Source organism: Panicum virgatum, chromosome 8K (assembly GCF_016808335.1).
Source record: "Panicum virgatum strain AP13 chromosome 8K, P.virgatum_v5, whole genome shotgun sequence".
In the NCBI taxonomy this organism is placed as follows: domain Eukaryota; kingdom Viridiplantae; phylum Streptophyta; class Magnoliopsida; order Poales; family Poaceae; genus Panicum; species Panicum virgatum.
The window spans coordinates 20,512,877-20,524,961 of NC_053143.1; the positions used below are offsets into that span (position 1 = coordinate 20,512,877).

Consider the following 12,085-nt stretch of genomic DNA (forward strand, 5'->3'; position numbering starts at 1 on the left):
ACTAAACTAAATAGTGTGGGTATATGTTACTTGTACCAATCATTGCCTGGCTGTCAGAAACTAGGTGTTAAAAGAAAACAGTTTGATTCTGCTCGTCTTCATGGTTTTGCTTGTTGAATTGTTGCTTGCCACATGAAAGTTTTATTGGCACAGCATGGGAACCTAAGCCTTTCAATGGTTGGGATGAGCCTGCACTGTGCACTTTGTTTTCTTGAGTTTTGTCGACTCGCTCTATAATTCTGATTGGTATTTTTGTTTATTTTTATCCTTGTACAATATGTAGAAAATGTTGTGGGTTTAGATTCAGTTTGGGGATTCATAGTCTACTAGCATACCATTTTGTGCCAGGGGTGAGCTAAATTTTCCATTGTGTGTAGCCACTTGTTACTTTATGAATTTTAATTATTGAAATTGTGAATTAATTAGGGAGCTTTTTTGTCTTATGACAATACAAGATATCTTTTATTGTACACTGATTTTCACACTGTAGTATATTTGTGAGATATAGTGGACAACCTGTATAGTACATTCATTATTTTTCAAGTGTTGCAGCGCTCTTGTGTCTTTGGTTTGGGAGCTAGCAGCTGTGCTCGCCAGGTGTTTGACGACATTCCACATTTCCATGGGGCAGGAGAAAGGTAGGCTACCATTGGTATGCCCATCATGCACAACCTGCTCTGTTCGCTCTCATGGTGTTATTCTTGTCTTCTTTGTGAAAATACAAACTAATAGCAGAACTGGCTGTCATTTGTATTGAGAGGCATTGGTCTCTAGTATTCATAGGAATTTTTTTCAGACAATGTTTATCCCCTTTATGATGCTTCAAAGTTGTCCGTGTCCATGTTTTACTTCGAAGGTACTCACTAAGTCTGTATATGTCTTGGCTAGCAATAATCTTTGTATTACTCCTAGCATTAATAATTATAGTCCAACTATGAAAAAATTACAATAGTATGTTGTGCTGTAATTTAATAAATGCTTTTGTGTAACTGCAATAATTTTTTTCTTTATTAGTTTGATTGTTATTTTTGTTGCTTTCCTTTTTGTAGATAAATTACTCATGTTGTTTGTGCACTCTTTCCATGGTTATCAATCCTTTGCAATCATATAGGATAACTAACGTATTATGGAACCAGGGATCAAGTTTTACCGTTGGCACTGCAGAGCTTTATTAGTGAGGTCAACTCTGATTTCTTAAACAATAGACAAATTTTTATGGTCGTTATAACTTCCTTTTTTGAGTAACATCTACTATTATATTGCTTGCAGGGCTTTGCTGTGGATATACATCCAGGTATATCATCTATGAATTCAGAAGATAAATTAGTGCTGTTATGTAAAAATCATATATGATTTTCAGTACATAAGTGTTAAGACACAGTGGGCCATGACATGATAGATCAGTCGACTTTTTCGTAACTAGATTACTATTTGTTTTATTTGTTGGGCTCCGCTGTTTGATCCTAATAAAGTACCATGTCATCATAATGTTCCGTACTTAATGCTGATGTAGTTGTATCTTTAGGCTAGAAAAAAGTGGCAGGACCCTGCAAGGATGCTTAGCGCTTACACCTTTTAAAATGTAAAATTCTGATTGTGGTGACTTATTTTGTAACATAGTATGGTTTGATACTTAATTTTCTTCTTTACCATTCTTTATTTAATGTTGCAGCTGCCAAAATCGGTGAGGGAATATAGTTGGATCATTGAACAGGTCTAGTCATTGGTGAAACTGCTATATTTAGAAATTGGGTTTCATTAATGCAGGTGACTGCAGAAATCAGCCCTCTTTTTTTTTCTTAAAATGTAGTGCTATCCTTTGCAGTATGATTTCTTATTCCATAATTTTCTGTGTTCCTTTCTTGTTTCAGAGAAATTTTTTATTTCTTTTTTATTCCACATCTTGGTGTACTACTTTCTTGTTTGAGAGAGATTGTTAAGTCCTTAAATGCTCAAAATGGGTTTTGTTGGAGTATGACTGTAAGCTCTGTTCCAAAATCCCTTTTAGTTGTTACTTTGTTGTTGCTTATAAAGAAACGGAAGATATAAAGTAGTGGCAATAATGTAGCCAGACTAAGGAAATGCAAGCAGTCAGTCATGTGCACAAACAGAGAGGGAGAGGAAGGGAGGGAGGGTTGAGTGTGTTGCAGGGGTTTTTCGTTATCCAGTGAACTTGTTTGATCTGTGTTGAGAGAGGCATGTTAGAGTTCAACTTTGAGGATTCTTAATCGATATTTGTTCTGTTGCTATTCAAATTTGACGATTGGTGCTGTCCAAAAACCAAATGTTTGCTGCTGTTAATAGAGTATGATTTTGAGAGAGCTAGTCTCAACATGAGCAATCAGCAGAGAACCACTATTCTTTGGCAAGCGCAACCTTTTCCATGACAAATCACCAGTAAGGCATACTTAGCATGATGGCTGAGTATATATTTCCTTGACATGGGCTACAAAGTGTGATGGCTGACTCCACCTCCTGACGGGTTGAGGCATTGCATGAGATCTCAAGGCATTTGGTATGTCATCCATCTTGTATCCTAAAATCAGTGTCTTTCTAAATACGTAAATGAGAATGAAAAATGAAAAGTTGGTTTCTTTGGTGATTTGGTGTTGTGCCAGTATGATTTTTAATTAAAGTTGGAGTTCTCTCATTCTATATTTTTATTTGCCATTGACAAATTTGACTTATTATTTTATAACCATACTAATATGTTGTCTCGATACTAAATTAAAAGATAAGAATTGACTCTGATGACCATCGTTTTATTGGCATTGCCCAAATTTCCTGATCGACATTATGTTAGCAGTTGTAGTCTAGCATGTTAATTAAGTTGTTCTACTTGAACCGTGCAAAACCGTGCAAATTAAGTCTCATCACACTAATGTTGTGTTGCTAATCAGTCTGATCAGTGACTATAAAATAACAACTAACTTATATTAGAATTGTACGCTCATGTAGCACTATAATTTTCTCATTTGTTATTGTAAATGCCATAGTTTGGCCTCTTTGATTTTCGAGCCTTCTCTTCCTCTACGCAAGTCATTATTAACCCCCCCATCCGCATGTTCCCTTTCTCTTGCTCTGACTCATTTATTTCTTTGGTTCTGAGTACTCGATGAGAAGGTGAAAGGTCTGAGAACTCGAGGAGCAGGCAAAGCTCTGAACAAGGCATCGGGCGACTGGAATAGGAGGTCTGCAAAAGGTTTTTGTTCTTTTTGCCTCCTTTCTTAATTCTTCAATTCATATGCATCATGGTTTTTATTCTTCCTTTCTTGATTTGTTTGTTCATAAGATTCAGTCTACACTTGTTGGAGTTTTTTTTCTTGTTTATTGTTGTTTATTCTGAATGTTTCATTTCGTATGCATCAGAGTTTTCATATGCATGCACATTAAACACATTCAGATTGACTTGTGTGATATTATGCATGTTCTTGTTCTTTTCTGTATTTCCTCTCCTCCTCGTGTTTTTGGCCTACTCTAGTTCTTTCTGCATTCCTTTTAGTGTCGCCCTAATCCTGATATGTTTACTTTTTTGGGATTGCAGGAGTAGAGTTCATCAGTTGAGGGAAGGGACAACTCAAGTAAAGAATGTTCATCTTACAATTTACTATGCTTTGTCTCATATTTGTTTATGTTAGGATTCCTCATGCTCCTTTCTTCAGTTTAGTTGTTCACCATGTAATTTCATACCTAGGTTAACTGAATACTTCAATATTCATGCTTTATTTGACTTTATAGAATCAGTACACTACTTTGACAGTTTTATTTTACAGTTTACGCTGTCATTAACACTGTAATTTCTATATGTTTATTTTGTAATTTTATTAGTCAAGTTTCCTGAATGACCCTGGTTCATAACCGTCAAATTACAATCTGCATTGCACTGACAATTTAATAAGTACTGTCATTTTCATATATTTGTTCTGTTATTTTTTAGCTATATGGAGAATTTCTCCTTCCCGGCAAATATTTATCTTACAATTTTTCCCTTGTTGTTTTCTGTTGTTTATTCTGAATGCTTCTTTTCATATGCATAAGAGTTTTCATATGCATCAGAATTGAATTTTTGGTGTTATTTAATTTTAGTTGATTGTGTTACATGCTTTCTTACAAATTCTCAAGAAGGGAGCACACTATGTCGAGATCAAAAGGAGTTTTCAGGATGATGCGCCCATATAAGGTATTTGTCCTTTCCTGTTCATATATCACATCTTCTCTGATTTAGTTTTATAGTTACATCATTCTAATTTTACAGTTCATTTATACTATAGTTTTTTTTAAAATTCTTATGTAATTATAATTGTTTGTATTATATTTGACATTATAGTTCACTGGCTGCGAGAATTCAAATGCCATATTCAGTAGTACCTGATCTTGTTTTGATATGATAGTATCATAAGTCATATTATGATTGTACTGCAGATCTCTTTCTGTTTCTTTCTACTGTTGTTTTGGAATTTATTCATGGTTGTGTTCAATCTGCACCTAGCTTATAAATCTTTTTTAAAGTTATAGTACACTGTATTTACAGCTTCTACTGATACTGTAATTTGTACTTTATACTTTGCAATTTACATTTATTTCATAAATGTTATGTTCTTTCTAATATTATTTGTTGATATGACTCCTTTTATGGTTCAATCTCCTTTCTAAATCATTGATTAATTTCTAGTGTCTTTTGTTAGTTATATCATTCTTTTGCTATTCCAATATTTGATTTCTGTTTTATCATTTCAGCTGCGTGAACTGAAGTCAAAAGCTTTTTGGAGGGAACTGGTCCTCCTGGCTCGTGAGAATTTCACATATCTATGCATTGGAGAGGGTCAAACTTGTGCTGGCATGGTCATTCAACAGTAAGGTGTTAGATCAACATATGCTTACTGTTCGAGTTTTGGAACATCTTGTTGGATCAAAAAAGGTCCCAGATTACTGTATCGTTGTTGATCCTTCATGCAACTATGGGTTCATTCTATGCCCAGATGAGGACAAGACTTCGAGGCTTTGAGACCATTATGTCAAAGTTGGAGACGAGAAGATCTTCAATGTTGTTTCCAATACTGGGTGTCTGCCTTTTCTTGAAGATGTCAATCAGCATCCCATAGGCAAGAAGTTGATTTGCTTTTTGGTTCTCAAAACCTAAATATCAGAAGCTTACAGAAGCTAGGAGTCTGCACTGCTTTTCCTTTTGTTATATCATTTGACATGTTAGCCTACTCCAACTTGCTTGGAATTAAAAGGCTTTGTTGTTGATGTATTTGACCTGTAGCAGCAAACTGGCATTCAACTATCTAACTTGTTGGTGAAACATAATGTTTAAGTGCTACTTTTTTAAGGTTGTTATGTATTCTGTCTTATTTTATTTTCAATCTAAGTCATGGATATTTATTTGGTTATATCAGTATTTGTAATGTTTCTCTTTGATTTATCATCAATTTTTTTTTCGAAGCCTTAACTGACCACATCCACTAACAGTTAGTGTGGTTCATGGTCTTTTTGGTTGAGGCAAAAAATTTGACCAGATCCATTTTCCAGTTGTTGTTTTTGGGCTCAATGTTGAACAAACAACTTTTTTGACCGCTTTTATTTCTCTAACGTGGACAAACCAGTTCGGTCTAAGTTTTTTGACATGTTTCAATATCCTTTTTGGTCTTATGGTTTGAATCCATTTAAAAAACAGTCCAACATGTAGAAGCCCAACAAGCCCGTTAGGAATAACAGCCCAACATTATAAAGCCCAAAATTACTGTAGCATTGTTACAAATGCACAAGCCGAACATGTAGAAGCCCAACAGCCTAACAGCTTAGCAGACGCGTGGGCTATTTTTCTCGTAACACTTCGTTTACAATCTAATGCTCAAAATGGATGACTTACGTATAAATAAAAAATCAGTCACTCGACAAAAAACATATTTGTTGGGTGACTTACACATAATAAAAACTCAGTCACCCTACTGGGAGACAGACCCTTAATATTATCCTACAACAAAAGCTTATATATCAACATATGGCAAGAACAAGAAGACTACTCGATTGCGTATAGAAGAAAGATCACACACCTCTTTTGGTGGATTTCTGGAATTATACGTAGCTGGCACCACCGGAACGCCATACACTATGTCAGGTGCTCGACGTACTCGACGCATAACTTCATCTTCCATAATTCACTCAGAAGTAAAATGAGTCGGATCGTCAACACCGTGATAGTGGAAACCTAAATGGCATCGCTGTTGCAGGGGTTGGATTCTCTTGCCATCCACGACATCACAACAGATGCCCCAGTCAAATTTTATTTTCTCAAATCCTTGATCCAGTCTAACAACTCGTTGACTTGAAACATAGATTGAGGTTCCTTATTCCATTCTGCCAACAAACATTGAGCACCGGGTGTTCTTTCGGGAAGAGAGGGATCTTGGTTCTCAGCATAAAACCATTTCTCTTTCCAATCTATAACCTTGCTGGGCATCTTATACGGGATATAGTATTTCTCCCTGCCCTGATGCAACTGAAGGCCAGCACCACCCACTACGGCTATATCTTTCTTGCTGGGTTAAGATGGAAGAAATACTTGAAAAGGTCTAAATGAGGTTCTATTCCCAGAAAAGCTTTGCATAAATGCACAAATATGGAAATGTGTGTAATAGAGTTTGGGGTTAAGTGATGCACTTGAATCCCCTAGTGAAAGAGAAGGGCACCGAAGAAATCGGAAGTTGGAAGACCAAATCCACGTTCCACAAAAGAGGGAAAGATAACTGTTTCGTGTGTCTCTTCGAAAGGACGAGTGTGTGTTGTCGGTCGAAACCCACCGGCGAGCAGCGATAGGCAACACGAAGAGCCGGAAGGTCGCCGGGGCGCTGGCAGGCACTGCTCCCTCGTCGACGGCCCGCAATTCCAGCAACGCGCCGTGGCTTGTGAAGACGCAGGGCGTGCCACCTGACCTATACCCGATCAAGAAGGTGCGGACGTGCTTGCGATGATTGACGTGCACACACAAACACGTGGAAACGTAAGTCCGAGCCGTGGTCGGCTCCCCGGGACGACTCTTGCATCGGCTTTAAAGAGCCGATCGAGTCCCGGTGTCAGATGGGATCTGTTACATCCAGATATTGATGATTAAAGCAAATAACTGTAAAGCTGCTTCAATTAAATCTAGTTGATCTAATCCACAATGGTAAAGGCTTCACTGCTAGATCGGAACATCCTACACGTGACTAGGCCTAATAAACGTAGCAGATAACTAAACCATAACCAAAACAGAGGCCTAAGAACTAGCAAGAGCCGATTCCCGGATCAATTCCCTGTTAAGACTAAAGCAAAGCATCTAAGACGCCACCGGATCGTCCAATCCGTTTGCAAGGCCTAACCTAGCAGATATTACGCCAACTCTTAAGAGCAAGAGCAAACCGTAACAGATCAGATCTACTAAACATAAAGGAAGCAGGGTGTTGTCTCTGTGCAACTAATTCTACGCGACGAGAACTAGCATGAGATTGAAACGTGACTGCACGGAGACAACATGATATTCGTAGATGATAAGCAACGAAGCACAATAAATCTACTAAAAGCCATGCTACGAACATCAAGATAACTAGCATTACTCGCCATCAAAAATGCTTCAGTACAAGTAATACCAAGGTAAAAACAAGAACAATGCTGCCCTGATCACGAGAAGCGATCAGGGCAGCATGGCACTTACTTGGATGAAACCCTAGCTTTAGGGGTGGCGATGCACCGAGATTGTTGTTTGCGAGACGTGATGACGCTCTCCTTTTCGAATAACAAAGGGTACATATTTATAGTCCGGAGACTTGGGAAACAATCTAAACTAATCTTGTCCCGATCGGACTCTATCTCTAATCTTAAACTAAATCTAAGATACATGGCCCATGTGGCCCAGATGCTCACACAGGAGCCGGTTTACAAGTTCTCTTCAATCTTTTGCTTTAAGCCCATCTTGCTTTCGGCCCATAAATTAATCCTGTTAATTTATGACGATAACACATGCCCCCTGGTTTTGGCAATGATAGTTACAAAACCAATCCGTTAATGCTCATTAAACAAACTGCAACCACCAAGGAAGACGCAACGTCTCTGCAACTGGCTTCTCGTAGTACGTGAAAACTGCCGATCTGACTCCCACCTTTTCACTATTTAATCTCACCCGAATCGTCTCTTCTACACAGCAAACTCCTTCTTCCTCCCAGAGCTAGTAGCACAGAAAAAACCCCAATCCTCCAGCACCAGCAATGGCGATCGTTCCCTCCTCCGACTCCAACTCCTTTGGAGACTCTTCTTCTTCCTCTTCTCCCTCTTCCTCTTCTTCCCTTTCCGCCTCCTCCATTTATCCTATCTCAGAGAGCCGAGAGCCGACTCCCGAATGGGACCCAACAACAACCTACGAGGCGCTGGCTCCTCTGCACTGGGATGCAGAGGAGTTCGACTTCGGGGTCGCCTCCGAGGAAGACGAACCCACAACTGAGGGAGAGGAAGACCTCCAGTTCCTGTTCCAAGAGGAACTGGAGAGCAGTGAAGACGACGCCTTCTCCTGGGAAGGAGCCGACTCCTCCGAAGAGATCGGCTCTTCTTCCAGCGACGACACGGCGGCAGGAGGAAACCACCACCAGTTCCTCAAAGCCCCCACGGAGGGAAGCGAAGAGGGAAGCAGCGGCGGCGGCCGAAGCAGCAGCAACGCCGAGGACAACGGCAGCAGCAGCGGCGAGGACGGTGATGACGACGACGACGATGGCGGAGATGCACCGTCGCGAAGCCCGAAGCGCCGTAGGAATTCAGACACCTACGACTGGTAGATGTAGGTAGCATTGTAGGGGTAGAATCACAAAGCCGAAGGATTATTCCTTTGTAAAATCGGCTTTCCTTGTAATGAACTTTCCTTTAATGAAATCAAATTCCCTTTAATTTTGTGCGTCTTTGTTCACTTTCCAAAAAGCCGATGGCAACGCATCAGGCTTCTATAAATATCCAAGAGCCGACAGAATTCAAACTAGAAGCAATCCGCACAAGAGTAACACTTCAACCTTGAACCGAACTCTTGAACCCGAGAACAATCCGAAAACCAAGCTCCACAAATTCTAGCAAGAACTCTCCAAGCAGCCGGAATTTGAATCAGAGCCTACAGCAATCAAACCCTAAGTCAACAGATCTAAACCATGGCAGATTCTGCAGCTCAGATGACAAGCTCAGCAACCGACGATGCGGCAACCTGCGGCCTGAAGGTAATATTCGGCCTAATCCTTTAGTTTTCTTCAGCTTACTAAGCCTCCGAATACTAAAACTCTGAAACATGACACCATACGCATACTTCTGAATTTCTGAACTTCAGGTGTCAGACATCCTTCTGCCACATCCTTCTAACCCAAAATCTTTCTGTCTTGGCCCACGAACCCATGAAAATCCCATAGATTTGATCTCTTGTGAAGCAAATAGGATTCCTTTTGTGAGTCAAAACATCGATCTAAACCTCTAGGCCGACTGCTTAAGAGCCTGGCCTAATCCCCCTGAGAGTTGGATTACATGGTACAACAGAGTAGCAAAAACTCATATGCCCTTATGGCAAGATTTGAACATAGCCGATGCACTTAGTTTATCATTATCTCCACTTGACAAAAATGAAAATCTTCTGAAAACCATCGGCTATTTCTGGTCTGATGCTCTGAATTGTTTTCTCTTTGGTCATGGACCCATGACTCCACTCTACTGGATATCACCATGATCGCTGGCCTAGACATTAGTTCTCCTAATCCTGCTGCTCACAAAATGGCAGAAGTCCCCTTCAAACTTTCTTCCAAAGTTAACTGCACCAACTGGGCACTTACATGAGTCAGCATATGAAAACAAAAGGTCCAGTGACTGAGAAGGAACACACAGCCTTCTTAAATCTTTGGCTAGAGCACTTCATCTTCTGTGGTCCTTTTTTAGCTCCAACTAAGAATTATCTTCCCTTGGCCTATCACCTGGCTCATGGCAATCGCACCGGCCTAGGTAAACTTTTGCTTGGAGAACCTACAAATATCTCCATTTGATGACATCTAACTTGCTTAACCAAAAGAATCTGAGAACTGGAGGCCCTTGGTGGTTTATTCAATTGGGGGCACAACTATACTTTTAGCACCATATCCCAAACTTCCAAGGCCTGACCAAGAACTCTTTTCCTGACGAAAGTGGCAAACCAATTAGGTGTACTAGCTATGACCAAGCTTTATTTAGTCTTCTTGGCAGCAAATTGAACTCAACAGATGCAGCAAATTGGTTCAGAATCTTCTACAAAGGAGTAGATAATCCACTATATTTCCCATTCACTGAATCTGAATCCTTTGAGAACCCAACTGTCTTCAGATTAGATAATTTTGCCGATGACGACAGCACTCGGCATCTATACTCTTTAATGATCCGACCTGGCTTCCTCCCCATTGGCATCAGCACCTCTAATAGAATTATCAAGCCAGGTTATGAATCTTACCAACCAGCCACATCAGCTCGGCAATTTGGCTTAGGACAGGTCCCTCCCCACTTCCATATTCACCACTTGGTGGAGAGCAGAGCTGATCTGCCTGACGGTCTCACCAGTTCAAGATGCTACAGCATGTTTGATGACCTCCAAATCCCAATACCAGCCGATCTGTCATTCACCTCTTCATCAATCGGCTTTGATACTTGGTGGAACATGTGGAAAATTCATGTCTTCAGAAAAGCTCTAGGTCCTCGACTGTAGCAAATCGATCCTGAATACGTAATTCCCGAGGAAGAGGTACTAAATTTATGCATTTTATTCCTTCCAAACTCTCTATCCCTTTTTCTTGGCTAATCCTGCTTTCTCTGTTAGCAGCAACAAGATGGTCCAAAACCTATGACCAGCAACGGGGAGCCATTCCACTTTCTTCCAACTGCCCCTGATGTACTCTTCTGCAAAGGATCACCACCAATGAAGAAAGTGATAATGTCTGTTCAGCCAGACTTACTTCAGTCGGCTTCCAAGCAAAGACAAACTTCTACAAGCGTTGCCCCCCGAGTCTTGACCAAGAAAAGGAAAATGATCACGAGGCGTGTGATCAAGAAACCAACACCAGCTTCCCCGAGTCCATCAGAGTCTAATACCAACCAGGTAACTCATTTTTCTGAAACTTCTTCTTTATCTCATACATGTGTACTCTGGTTGACTGTAATTTTATTTCCAGGACGCAGCTGAAGAAAACCCCAATGCAGAAAGCCTGGATCAACATGAGATGGCTGCAACTCCTGATGCACTGATGGATGCAAACGAAGAACAAACCGATACAGTCGATGTTCTCGATGTCAACACAAGCTCTAATAGGACGATTGCTCCTGAATCGCCCAACACTCCTTCAGAACAGGTAACATTACAAAACCAATTCTGAATCAGCCGATAACTCCATAAAATGCACCTTGCTCTAACTCCAGATATGTCCATTGGATTTTGACATTTCAGGTTTGCTTTCCTTTGACCCAGCATCAATGGGTCTGACTGCCCCCGGAGCAGAAACACCATCTTTGCAGCAATCGGCTAATTTGGCACGTCAGCTTCATCTCATCAAGGACCTGCTATCTGCTCCACTCACTGCTCTAGTTGATGATTCCAGCAAGATAAAGAACATCTTCGAGCAAATAGAAACCCATCTCCCGGAGCCGTTGCAAATCAAGCTCTGGCCAGCCAGCAACCTTCCATTCTTTCGGATAGACGTGAATAAAGCACAACAACAGATGGAAGCACGTCACTCTCAAGCTTCTCTGAAAGCTGACATTACCAAAAAGTGTAAGGCCCTCAACCAGAAGAAGGCAACCCTAGATACCAAAGCTGACGTGTCTGCCAACAAGAAGTGACTCGACCTCCTGAAGAAAGAATTGGCAGAACTCGAAGAAAAGGTCCATACCACCAAGAAGCTCATCTAGGCCGAAGAAACTTCCATCGCAAACTCCGAACAAGAGACCCAGGAAATAGCCAAGCAGATACAAGCAGAGTTCGCAGAGATAAGCATCTTGAGTCGGCAGATAGTAACAGGCAATGACAAGGATGACAAAGCAATCATAGCACGAGCAGACACCGTCCGCACAG

General features: G+C 40.5%; 2 long non-coding RNA genes across 3 annotated transcripts; both read left to right on the top strand.

Moving 5' to 3' along the window:
- Positions 1-284: 284 nt before the first annotated feature.
- On the top strand, positions 285-3,725 carry LOC120644175. 2 transcript variants are annotated; one of them, XR_005663477.1, is made up of 7 exons: positions 285-638; positions 1,112-1,179; positions 1,270-1,294; positions 1,673-1,767; positions 2,455-2,515; positions 3,110-3,202; positions 3,545-3,725. It is a non-coding gene; the product is annotated as an uncharacterized LOC120644175 (long non-coding RNA). The 2 variants fall into 2 exon arrangements; XR_005663478.1 differs by having other exon boundaries at positions 286-638; positions 3,124-3,202.
- Positions 3,726-3,796: 71 nt separating this feature from the next.
- LOC120646210 lies at positions 3,797-5,332 on the top strand. The gene is made up of 2 exons (XR_005664315.1): positions 3,797-4,180; positions 4,738-5,332. It is a non-coding gene; the product is annotated as an uncharacterized LOC120646210 (long non-coding RNA).
- Positions 5,333-12,085: the final 6,753 nt, after the last annotated feature.